Raw genomic sequence first — 11018 nt, forward strand, 5'->3', positions numbered from 1 at the left:
GGCTGGCCCTGGGACTTGCTTTAACCAATAGAGTATGGTAAACGTAATGTTCTAGGACTTCTGAACCCTTGAAGACCTGCAATTGCTTTTATCCCCTTCTTGAAGCCTAGCCATCATGCCGTAAGGGAGTCTAGGCTGAACTATTTAGTGATGAGAGGTCTTGTACAGGAAGAACAAGGAGGACGAGAGACCACCTTGGTGTTCCAACTCAATCACCAGCCAAACATAAGTACACAAATGACTCCAGCTGATATTATGTATGGCAGAAGAACCACCCAGCTGAGCCTTGCCCAAATGCCTGACTAACATAATGAGAAACAAGCAATCATTGTTGTCTTACATTACTAAGTTCTGGTGTGCTTTGCTATGCAGTAATCATTTGATTCTCCTAAGTAGGATATAAGCTCAATAATGCAAAAATTTTATTTGCCTTGTTTCTGCTGTCTCCATGAGCTTAACATGATGCCAGGCACTTAGTAACTGCTTAGGTATCTTAACAGATGGTTAAAGCCCCTCATTCAAGCAAGCACACAGTGCCTCATTCACCCTTTTATCTAGTTTCCAGACAACAAAACTGCTGCCCTCTTGTTTAGAGACTATTTGTGCACATTCTTTATCTGAAGTTACCTGGTCCTGTGTAATAAGGGGAGATAAATAATAGTGATATAAATCAGATCTTTATTTTTTATTTTATTTTCTCTCTTTTTTAAATTAAATCATAGCTGTGTACATTAATGCAATCATGGGGTACAATGTGCTGGTTTTACATACAATTTGAAATGCTTTCAGCAAACTAGTCAACATAGACTTCATGGCATTTTCTTAGTTATTGTGTTAAGACATTTATATTTTACACTTAGTAAAGTTCACAAGTACCTTTGTCCACCTATCCTCCCCCCTCTCCTCCCTCTCTCTCCCTTTTCCCCTTCTTCTTGGGCTATAATTGGATTATAGCATTCATAAGAAAGCTATAAATTGGTTTCATAGTAAGACTGAGTACATTGGATACTTTTTCTTCCATTCTTGAGATACTTTGAGAAAAAGAATATGTTCCAACTCCATCCATGTAAGCATGTGAGAGGTAAAGTCTCCATCTTTCTTTAAGGCTGCATAATATTCCATGGTGTACATATACCAAATTTATTGATCCATTGTGGGTCAATGGGCATTTGGGCTTCTTTCATGACTTAGCAATTATGAATTAGGTTGCAATAAACATTCTGGTACACATATCTTTATTATAATGTGATTTTTGGTCTTCCGGATATATACCTAGTACAGGAATTGTAGGGTCGAATGGCAGGTCTATTTTTAGTTCTCTAAGTGATCTCCAAACATCTTTCCAAAAGGAACATAGTAGTTTGCATTCCCACCAGCAGTGTAGGAGTGTTCCCTTTTCTCCACATCCATGCCAGCATCTCTGGTTTTAGGATTTTGTGATGTGGGATAATCTTACTGGAGTTAGATGATATCTCAAAGTGATTTTGATTTGCATTTCTCTGATGATTAAGGATGATGAGCATTTTTTCATGTGTCTGTAGGCCATGCGCCTGTCTTCTTCAAAGAAGTTTCTCTTTAAGTCCCTTGTCCACCCTGAGATGAGATCATTTGTTCTTTTCTTGCTAAAACGTTTGTGTTCTCTGTGGATTCTGGTTATTAAACCTTTGTTGGAGACATAACCTGCAAATATCTTCTCCCATTCTGAGGGCTGCCTGCTTGCTTTACTTACTGTGTTTTTGGCTGTGGAGAAGCTTTTTAGTTTGATCAGGTCCCAGTAGTGTATTTTTGATGTTGCTTCAATTGCCTGGGGGGTCCTCCTCATAAAATATTCACCCAGGCTGATTTCTTCAAGACTTTTCCCTGTACTTTCTTCTAGTATTTTTATAGTTTCATATCTTAAGTTTAAATCTTTAATTCAGTGAGAGTCTATCTTAGTTAATGGTGAGAGGTGTGGGTCCAGTTTCAATCTTCTATAGGTCGCCAGCCAGTTCACCCAGCACCATTTGTTAAATAGGGAATCTTTTCCCCACAGCCACTCAGATCAGGAAACAGGCAAGGTTGTCCATTGTCCCCACTGCTTTTTAACATTGTAATGGAAGTCTTAGCCATCACAATTAGGCAAGAAAAGGCAATCAAGGGTATCCATATAGGGTCAGAAAAGATCATTTTCACCCTTTGCAGATGATATGACTGTATATCTGGAAAACACCAGGGATTCAACTACAAAACTCTTAGAAGTGATCAAGGAATACAGTAGAGTCTCAGGCTACAAAATCAATACTTATAAATCTGTGGCCTTTATACATACCAACAATAGTCAAGCTGAAAAAACAGTCAAGGACTCTATTCTGTACTTAGTAGTGCCAAAGAAGATAAAATATTTAGGAGTTTACCTAACAAAGGATGTGAAAGATCTCTACAAAGAGAACTATGAAACTCTAAGAAAAGAAATAGCTGGAAAAAAAAAGAAATAGCTGAAGATGTTAATAAATGAAAAAACATACCATGCTCATGGCTGGGAAGAATCAACATTGTTAAAATGTCCATACTACCCAAAGCAATATACAATTTTAACACAATCCCTATTAAAGCTCCACTGTCATACTTTAAAGATCTCAAAAAAATAATACTTTGTTATATAGGGAATCAGAAAAAAACCTCAAATAGCCAAGACATTACTCAGAAATACAAACAAAGCAGGAGGAATCTCGCTACCAGACCTCAGACTATACTATAAATTGATAGTGATCAAAACAGCATGGTACTGGCACAAAAACAGGTAGATGTGTGGAACAGGATAGAGAACCAAGAGATGAACCCAGCTACTTACTGTTATTTGGTCTTTGACAAGCCAGTATAAGTCAGAATTTTGAGGCATGATCTGGAAATGTCCTCATACTCAGCCAGATAGCCAACTACTTATATGCCTCCATTTCCAATTGGCATGCTTCTCACTAAAGTCTTGTTCTAATTCTCTTTCAGTTAGTAGACTGCATCCCCTGTTCTTCCCCTATACTATGGCTTCTACTCAGCACTGTGCAATTGTACTCTCCACTCTAGAGAGAGTTTTTATCTGCATCCTCACCCTTTACTTCACATTCCAAACTCACTAGTACAACTCTGGGTCTTAAGAACTGAAAGATCGGAAGAGAGGTAGTTAGAACAGCCCCCCTTGTCTCTCTCCTAGCATTGGAGCTCTGGTGCAGTCCTCCCCTCCCCCAGGCTGAGCCTGACAAGCTTGTACATTAGCACTTTTCAAGAGCAATGTCCACTGTAGGGAGGGTAGAGGGCCCCAAGAGCAGCCACTTCCTCTGACAAATGTCAGTGCTGACAGCAGGACACTGTTTTACAAACCCTGGCCCCTGCTGCTCCCCAGGAAGGAGCTTAGACAAGTCACTCACCAAGGAGAGGGAGACCTAACAAGACACAGTGGGAAATATGCACACACAGGAGGGGCAGTGAGCTCAAGGGCCTAACAGTTAATCCTGGGCTCAAAACCTTCCACTTAGCCAGACCCCTAGATATATGTCTTGGAACTGCATTTTCCTCATCTGTAAAATAGAGGCAATTACCATACTGTATGTTACTGCTTAACAAATTACCACAAACTCATAATATACCTTTGTTCTTATAGCCTATGTGCGTCAGAGGTTACCTCTGGCACAGGGTCTCACATGGCTTCAGTCAAGGTATCTGCTAGGGCTAAGGTCTCATCCGAAGGCTCAACTGTGGAAGGATCCACTTCCAAGCTCCTGTGATCTTTGGCAGGACTCCATTTCCTACAGGTTGTAAGACTGAGCACCTCGACTCCTTGCTGGTTATGGGCTAGAGCCACCCTCATTTCTTTGCCATGTGGGCCACCTCACATGGTAACTTGCTGCATCAAACCCACAAGGGGGAGAGTCTGCCAGTGAGATGGATGTCACAGTCTTTCTGTAACATAATCACAGAAGTGACATCCCCTCTTTTTGCCATGTTTTATTGGCTAGAAGCAAGTCGCAGGTCCTGCTCATACTCAGGGAGGGAAAGAGGGTTTACAAGGGCAGGAACACCAGGAGGCAGGGGCCACTGGGACCACATTAGAGCTGAGACTCTCAGTTGACTCATAGGTGGGGATGAGGAGCTAATGTATAAGAAAAGGCCATAGTGCTAAGCCTGGATTTTCTGTTTAATTCTCCCAGCAGTCAGACTCCCAGCAGGAAAACAGGGCACATTTAAATGAAGCCCCTTCATTAAACTCTCCTTAAAGGTGTGGAAAGGAAGCAAGCAGGGAAACCCAAAAAGGAAGTGACATGCCCTAGAGCTATCAAACTCTACTCCTAAAGGAGCAGGGGAAGAGCACAGTTCCTGGAACCTGGAGAAGAGACCTATATGGAGACAGTTGTTTGACAGTAGAGGAGCAGCCGCTGGTCAACCACTGGCCAGCAGAAGGGGGCCAGGGCTAAATACCCTGAGCTCTCTCCTCTCACCTCCTACCTCTGGCATCTTGCTGGGCCTTCCACTAGCAGAGCTCTCCTGGAAGTCCAGAGGAACTCTTTTGATCAGTTCCCAAAGACATAGAGAATGGACCCAAGGACAAACATAAAATCCTGTATGAATGACTATTCATACCAAGAAGTTTTAGACAATTAGTTAACAAAAGTCGAATGTTTGATGCTTCCAAAGACTGGAAAACTTACTTGATTCTAAGCCCTGGAGACCCAAAAACTAGTATAGCACAGCTAATGATCTGGACGAGACCAAGGGGCAGTAACTACAGCACATGGCCCATCACCTTTTGTGTGAAGATTTATTAGAACCCAGTCATGCTCATTCACTTGCATATTAGTTGTGGCTGTTTTCACATTGTAATGTCAGAAGTATTTGCAGTAGATGCTATTTTAGGCTTTGGGAGCCATGCATTCACCATCTAGCCCTTCCCAGGAAAAAACTTGCCAAATCCTGGTCTAGTGGGAAAATATTGTTAGTAAAATAAACTTTTTGGAGGACTGAAGTAGCAAGAAATGTGATTTTTTTTTTAAGTATGTGGTTGGCAGTTAATAAATGTCTACTGTCTTGATCAGAACACAGCATGAAAGCCCCCAAGTTATAGTGTCCTTTAGGAGAGTTACACTTTAAAGGTTTTATTTAAAAAGGTAAATATGAACAGACAAGGCACATTTAACTGTTACCTATTTTGTGCAGGCACATGAAGCACCCTGGATACTCAACAGCATGATTGGGAGACCCAGAAAAGTCCAAAAATGGTGTCTTCCACAATAGCAGGTTCACTGTGAACTCAGAAGGCAAATTTCTCTCTCTCTCTCTTTTTTTTTTTTTTAGTGAAGGCAAATTTCTATTACAAACTTTCCTTTAGTGGATTCTCCTTCTTGCCTTACACTCATCAAAAGCCGAAATTCATAAGAAAATAGTCCAGTTTATTCAGTCAACAAACAGCTGAGCATCTTGTGATAGGTACCAAGGCAGGTGCTGGGGGTATTTGGAAGCTATAGTCATTCATTCCTCTGAGTTTGGATCTTAATTACAGAAATCTGTGCTCCCTTCAGCCCTGTTCTTTCCTTCCCCAGTCCAAGACTCTTTTCAACACAGTATTGAGAAAAGGGGATACAAGGGTAGGTGGGTCAGAACATTCCACAGCAGACCCAAGAAAGTGCTACTTACCAGGTGTGAGACCCAGGGTAAGTGGTTCCCCCATCAGCTTCACTCACCTCACACCCATCAGGGGAGTAACATGCCCTGCTCCACCTACTTCAGAAGGCATGAAGCGGGAAGATCATGGAAGGCCAGATATCATAGGATGCCAGTCACAGGAGGTACCTAGAGCAGAGAGAACGCAGAATGGTGCTGCCAGTGGCTGGGAGGCGGGGGCAATGGGGAGTTAGCTTTTAGTGGCTACAGAATTCCAGTTTTGCAAGATGAAAACCGTTCTAGAGTTGAATGGTGATGGATTAAAAACATGTGAATGTACTTGGTGCTAATGAAAGGTAGACTTAAAATTTTTTAAAGAGAACAGGAGATTGGGTTAGGTAAGCTTTGTAAGCGCTGCCACAAAGAAATTCCTTCTCAGGGCTCTGGGGCTCTGCTGCCACCCACAGCAGACTCTTGAGCCTGGATCTCTTTGCTCCATGCAACTGTCCAGCCTGTTCACCTCGGCCCATCCATCACTCCATCTCTATGCTCCTCCCACTCCCCAGGGCCTTCCCAGGCACTGTGCTCATCCATCAGATCTGACTTATAGATCCCCCTCTCACCCAACGACCCTCGTTTATTCCCACTCCAGCCCCAGATCTATCTTAGGGCCATCTGCTTCTCCTCCCCTCCTCTATGACCCTCCTCAGCCCTTCCAACTTCAGGAGTGCAGGAGAGTAACCAAGGCAGATACCCCATCAGCAGAGAAGAGAGCACCCTGCTTGGAGCTGATCATCTTCCCATCTCTGGTCCTGGTGACTCTGAAGCTCTAAAATACTACTTCTAAAACTGGACACGCACACAAGTCACCAAGGGTCTTATTAAACCATGGGGTCTGATTCAGGAGGTCCAGATGTGGTCTGAAAGTCTAAATCTCTAATGAGCTTGCTTCTAAGTGATAGTACTGTGCTAGTCTGGGGACCACTGCTTGAGAAGTCACATATAAGACAACACCCAATTCCCCCTCTGATACCAGACCCAGGAGATTTCAGGGGTCTCTGAGAGAAGCACCTAACTGATACTGGGGATCTTACTTGAGAAATTGTGGAGGTAACTCACATACAGCTTCAATGAAGTTAGAGTGCAGGGTGACTCTCCAAGTCATCAGGGACGTCATAGTCCACCTTGGAACTTCAGTACAAATTGAGAAATCCTCTTTTTACAAAATTGGTGGAAAAAAGGACAAACCATTACAGAAGAAACCCAAATAGGTTACTATATCCTCATCCAGGAGATGGCACTTAATCTCTCTTCTCCCCACCTCCCGAAAATGAATATGAAAAGGAAGCAAATGGTGGCCTTGCAGTGGAGCAATCTGGTGGCCAACATTGGCCAGGGGATCAAGGTTAACACCACTTGTTTGGGCAGGAGGCCGGTGAGGTGAGAAAGGTGCTTCATCTCCATGGTTATCTTCCTGGCAACCCATCACTCCAGTCTCGTGAGGAGAACATCAGACTATCCTCAACGGAGCTAGGAATATCATCCAAAACACCTGACCAGTACGCCTCCGAACTATCAAGGTTGTGAAGCAGTGAGGAAAGACAAACTTTGGACAGAGAAGATGGGATGAAATAACTAAGGGACACGGTGACCAAGCACAATGTGAGATCTTGGAATAGGATGAAAAGCCATTAGAGTAAAAAATCTGAGTGAAGTCTAGAGTTAATAATAATGTACGAAGTTTGGTTTCTTAGTTTTGATTGTTCTGTGGTATTGGAAGGTGTTAGCATTATGGAAACTCTTTGCTGTCTTTGGGATGGATAAAATTATTTTAAAATTGTAAAAGCTTTTAATAAAAAATAGCCTCTTATCCTGTGGGTGAAAGTCTAACTGGGAAGCACCATTATATCATGGGGGCACATTAGTGGAGCATCTGCAATAACGGGAAGGAATTATTTTATCACCGACGTTGTTTTAAATCTTCTGCCAACTCTTGCGTTGCTAAGCCCTGGCATATGGTTGATGGGATTGGCCTGCCCAGGTACGACTGGCAAGAGTGGTTGTCTAAAAAATTTTAAAACAAAATTAAAAGCTGTTTTCCTTTTTATTGCTAGATGCTTGAAATTCTGAAGTTATGACTTTTGACTTAAAAATTCAACTCAATTTCTGTCCCTGTGTGAAATACTGAAATCAGGCAAAACTAACTTAGCTGCTTGTTTCAAGATAGAATATTTGTCTTTAGAAGATGAAGTTATAACAACTTATCAAAACTAAAAACTTGCTCATCAAGTTGGAGACCATTCCTAAAATCAACTAGCCCAAGCCTTAAACCACCCAAATACCCTGCCCTATTCTTTATTTTGAGACAACTTTAAAACTGTCACAGGGGGATGACTCTTTGCTGCAGTGAGTCAGATACACTTGAGGTTTTGTACACTTGTCTTTTTGAGCAGTCAACAGATGCATTGCCTAGAAAAGCTTCTACAGACACACAAAGATGAGCAAAAAGACATTTGTGTGCAGAATGACTTGTAACAGGGATGCTGGTGGTGGCCAAAGTATCCATCAAGAAAGAAGTGGTTAAAAGACTATGAATGGGATTCCTCAGGCTGAGTATGTGAACGGAGCCAGATTGATGCTGAAAGCATTCCACCCTGTTCTGAGGTCCATTACATAAAAAATAATTTTAAAACATGTAGAAAATGATTCTCTTCTAAAACCATACCTCTGAGGCTCAGTGTACATTTATATTTGAAATATAAAAAAATGTGTTGAGATAAATATAATTAAATAAAATTGAAATAAGCATAATTGGAAAAATATGAAAACACATTTTAAAAAAGACTGGAGAGTTATCTAAACTATTTACCACGGTAATTTGTGTGGGGGGGTGGACTTTTGCATTTTTTGTATTTCTCTGTAAATACGTAATTGAATACATTGTATAATGATGTCCCTGTCGAATTTTTTGTACACAAATTGTGTGTTGTTCTGGTCCAACAGCTAGTACATCTCTAGGGTGTCCTCCCATTCCAGTTGTGATCCTGAGTTGGTTTATGGGGTGTAACACACTGGGCACCTACTCTACGTGAGGACCTGCCACGTAATCTTTGTGACAATAATTGGTACCACTCATAGAGGGGAAAACTGGATACTCAGGGTTGTAGTTCTTATGGGCAGTATCAGGGGACAATGATCTGACCCTACGTTGTCCATTAAAGCAAGCACCATACACACAGGCACAAAAAGCTTTATCTTATTTCATCCTTATTACCCTAGGACAGAGGTACTGTTGTTCTAGTTTGTAAGTGAGAAAATTGGAGTTACAGAGAACAGGGAAGTTGTATGCAATTATGCAGCTAGTCGGGGGTAAATCTTTTCCCAGGTTGCATTCTTACACCGGGAGGACGAGAATCAGGATGCATTGCACTGGAAAACCCCTCAGAAGCTGACTCTGCCTTCTCTGCAGTGTATGGAGGAGAGCAGGGTTCCTTGGTTTCTTTGTTCGATGACTGCTGAATGAAGACTTTTCCCACAGGTAAGTGCTTCTTGACAGTACGATTACCCCTCAAGTTCTCCCAGAAGAAGATCTGAGGTGAGGAGTTGTGTGCTAGAGACTCAATACTGGGTTGTCCCCAGGAGGAACGGGGGAAGGGGAAGCAGCCTAGCAAGGGTCAAATTCCAGGTGACTCCCACACTCAGCCTGACCCTGCAGGGTGCAGGGTGAGCCTCTGAACTTGTCTCCACTCTGAGTAAGGGGCCCGGGCTTCTGCAATGCCCACCAGTCATCACCTGAGGGCCACCCAGGAGACAGAGTCCCGGGTGCTTCTAGCTCTCGGGGAATGAGGACAGAGCAAGTCCAATATCCCTTGGGTTGCTTCAGTCCCCTCATCCCAGGCACCTTATGTGTCCCTTGTGACCTCACATTTATTGCAACTGTTCCACCTCCCAGGCCCAGAGTCAGGCATTTCCCTTACGGGTCCTCAGTCTCCCCCATTGCAAAATGAGGTAGCAGCCTGCCTAGAATTTTATTTCATTTTCCCCTTCAAACGTGACATAAGGGCCTTTTCTTCCAACAGCATATTATGTAGAAGCCTTAAGCATAAAAAGAAGAGCTGGCAGTTTTTACCTACCAGATTTGCCGACCCTCGTTACTCTTGCCTCCTCGTTCCTTCCCTTTCTCCCTTTTGTCATCTGTCTCTTCTCTCTCCTCCCTGCCTCCCTCCCTCTCTCTCACACTAACCCTTCCGCTCGCTGTGTAGACACAGGCACCTCCATGGACTGTCGGAGGAAGCGTGAGTTGCTAGAGCCTTTTTGGCAAGCAATCTTACAAAATCTACTTAAGTGCCAAAATAGCATGGATTTCCAGGGCTCTAGCTCTGCTAGAAGTAGTAGTAAATACTCAAAGAACACAGACAAGGGTGTTGACTGTATAAGAAACAGTCAATAAGATGTAGCGCATCTTATTAATATAACATCTGCTGTCCCTCCATAAGGAAGTGACTGTGTGATGGTGACAATGCTGTGTCCATGTGTGGAGTATTTGGCAGCTGTTAAAGAGAATAGGACGGACCCATGGCTTTCACCTTGAAACCATATCCAGGATGTCACAGTGACACGTGCGCATTGCAGACTAGCTACGTAGTGCAATCCCATATTTGCAAACTGAGGAGAATCCTGCGTGTGTTCATGTATGAAATCTGACAAGTTTGTGAACTTGCCACCTGTGCTTATGTTGTCAGCACCGTACAAACAACTCGGTAAAGTCTCATAACCTTGATTTACCAGTGTCTCAGCTGTGTTCATGTTGGTGTGTCTTGCTGAGTGGTATTCATTATTATTGTGTGCTTTGTGCCATCACCAGAATGGAGGAGCTTGAATTAGAGCAGCAAACAAACATTAAATTTCTTGTTAAACTTGGCAAGAGTGAAGGTGAAATCAGGGTGTTGACTTCAGAACATAAACATGTTAGTCCAAGTTTATGGGGGTAATTCCATGAATAAATAGACAGTGTACAAATGGATTAAACGTTTTTCTGATGGTAGAGAAAGCGTCACTGATGAAGAGAGGTCAGAGCAGCCAGTAAACATTGAGAAAATTCATCAAAGTGTGCACCAAAAGTTGCCACTGACTGTGAGAAGCACAGCAGACCAAGTAAACACCAAAAGAGAATCAGGAAAATCTCCACAATCTTGGCATGAGAAAGGTGTGTGCAAAAGTGGCAATGGTAAGCTGTTATCATGGGGGATTCTGAAAGAACCCCAACTCGGCAGCCAAGAGGGGTCTGCCACTTGCATGCTTTATAGCAATGCACCAGCTCACATGGCACAGTCTGTGATGGAGCTTTTTGGCCAGTAAACAAGTAACCGTGTTGGAACATCCTCCCTGCT

Source organism: Otolemur garnettii, unplaced genomic scaffold (genome assembly GCF_000181295.1).
Source record: "Otolemur garnettii isolate 467f Iridium unplaced genomic scaffold, OtoGar3 scaffold00038, whole genome shotgun sequence".
NCBI lineage: Eukaryota > Metazoa > Chordata > Mammalia > Primates > Galagidae > Otolemur > Otolemur garnettii.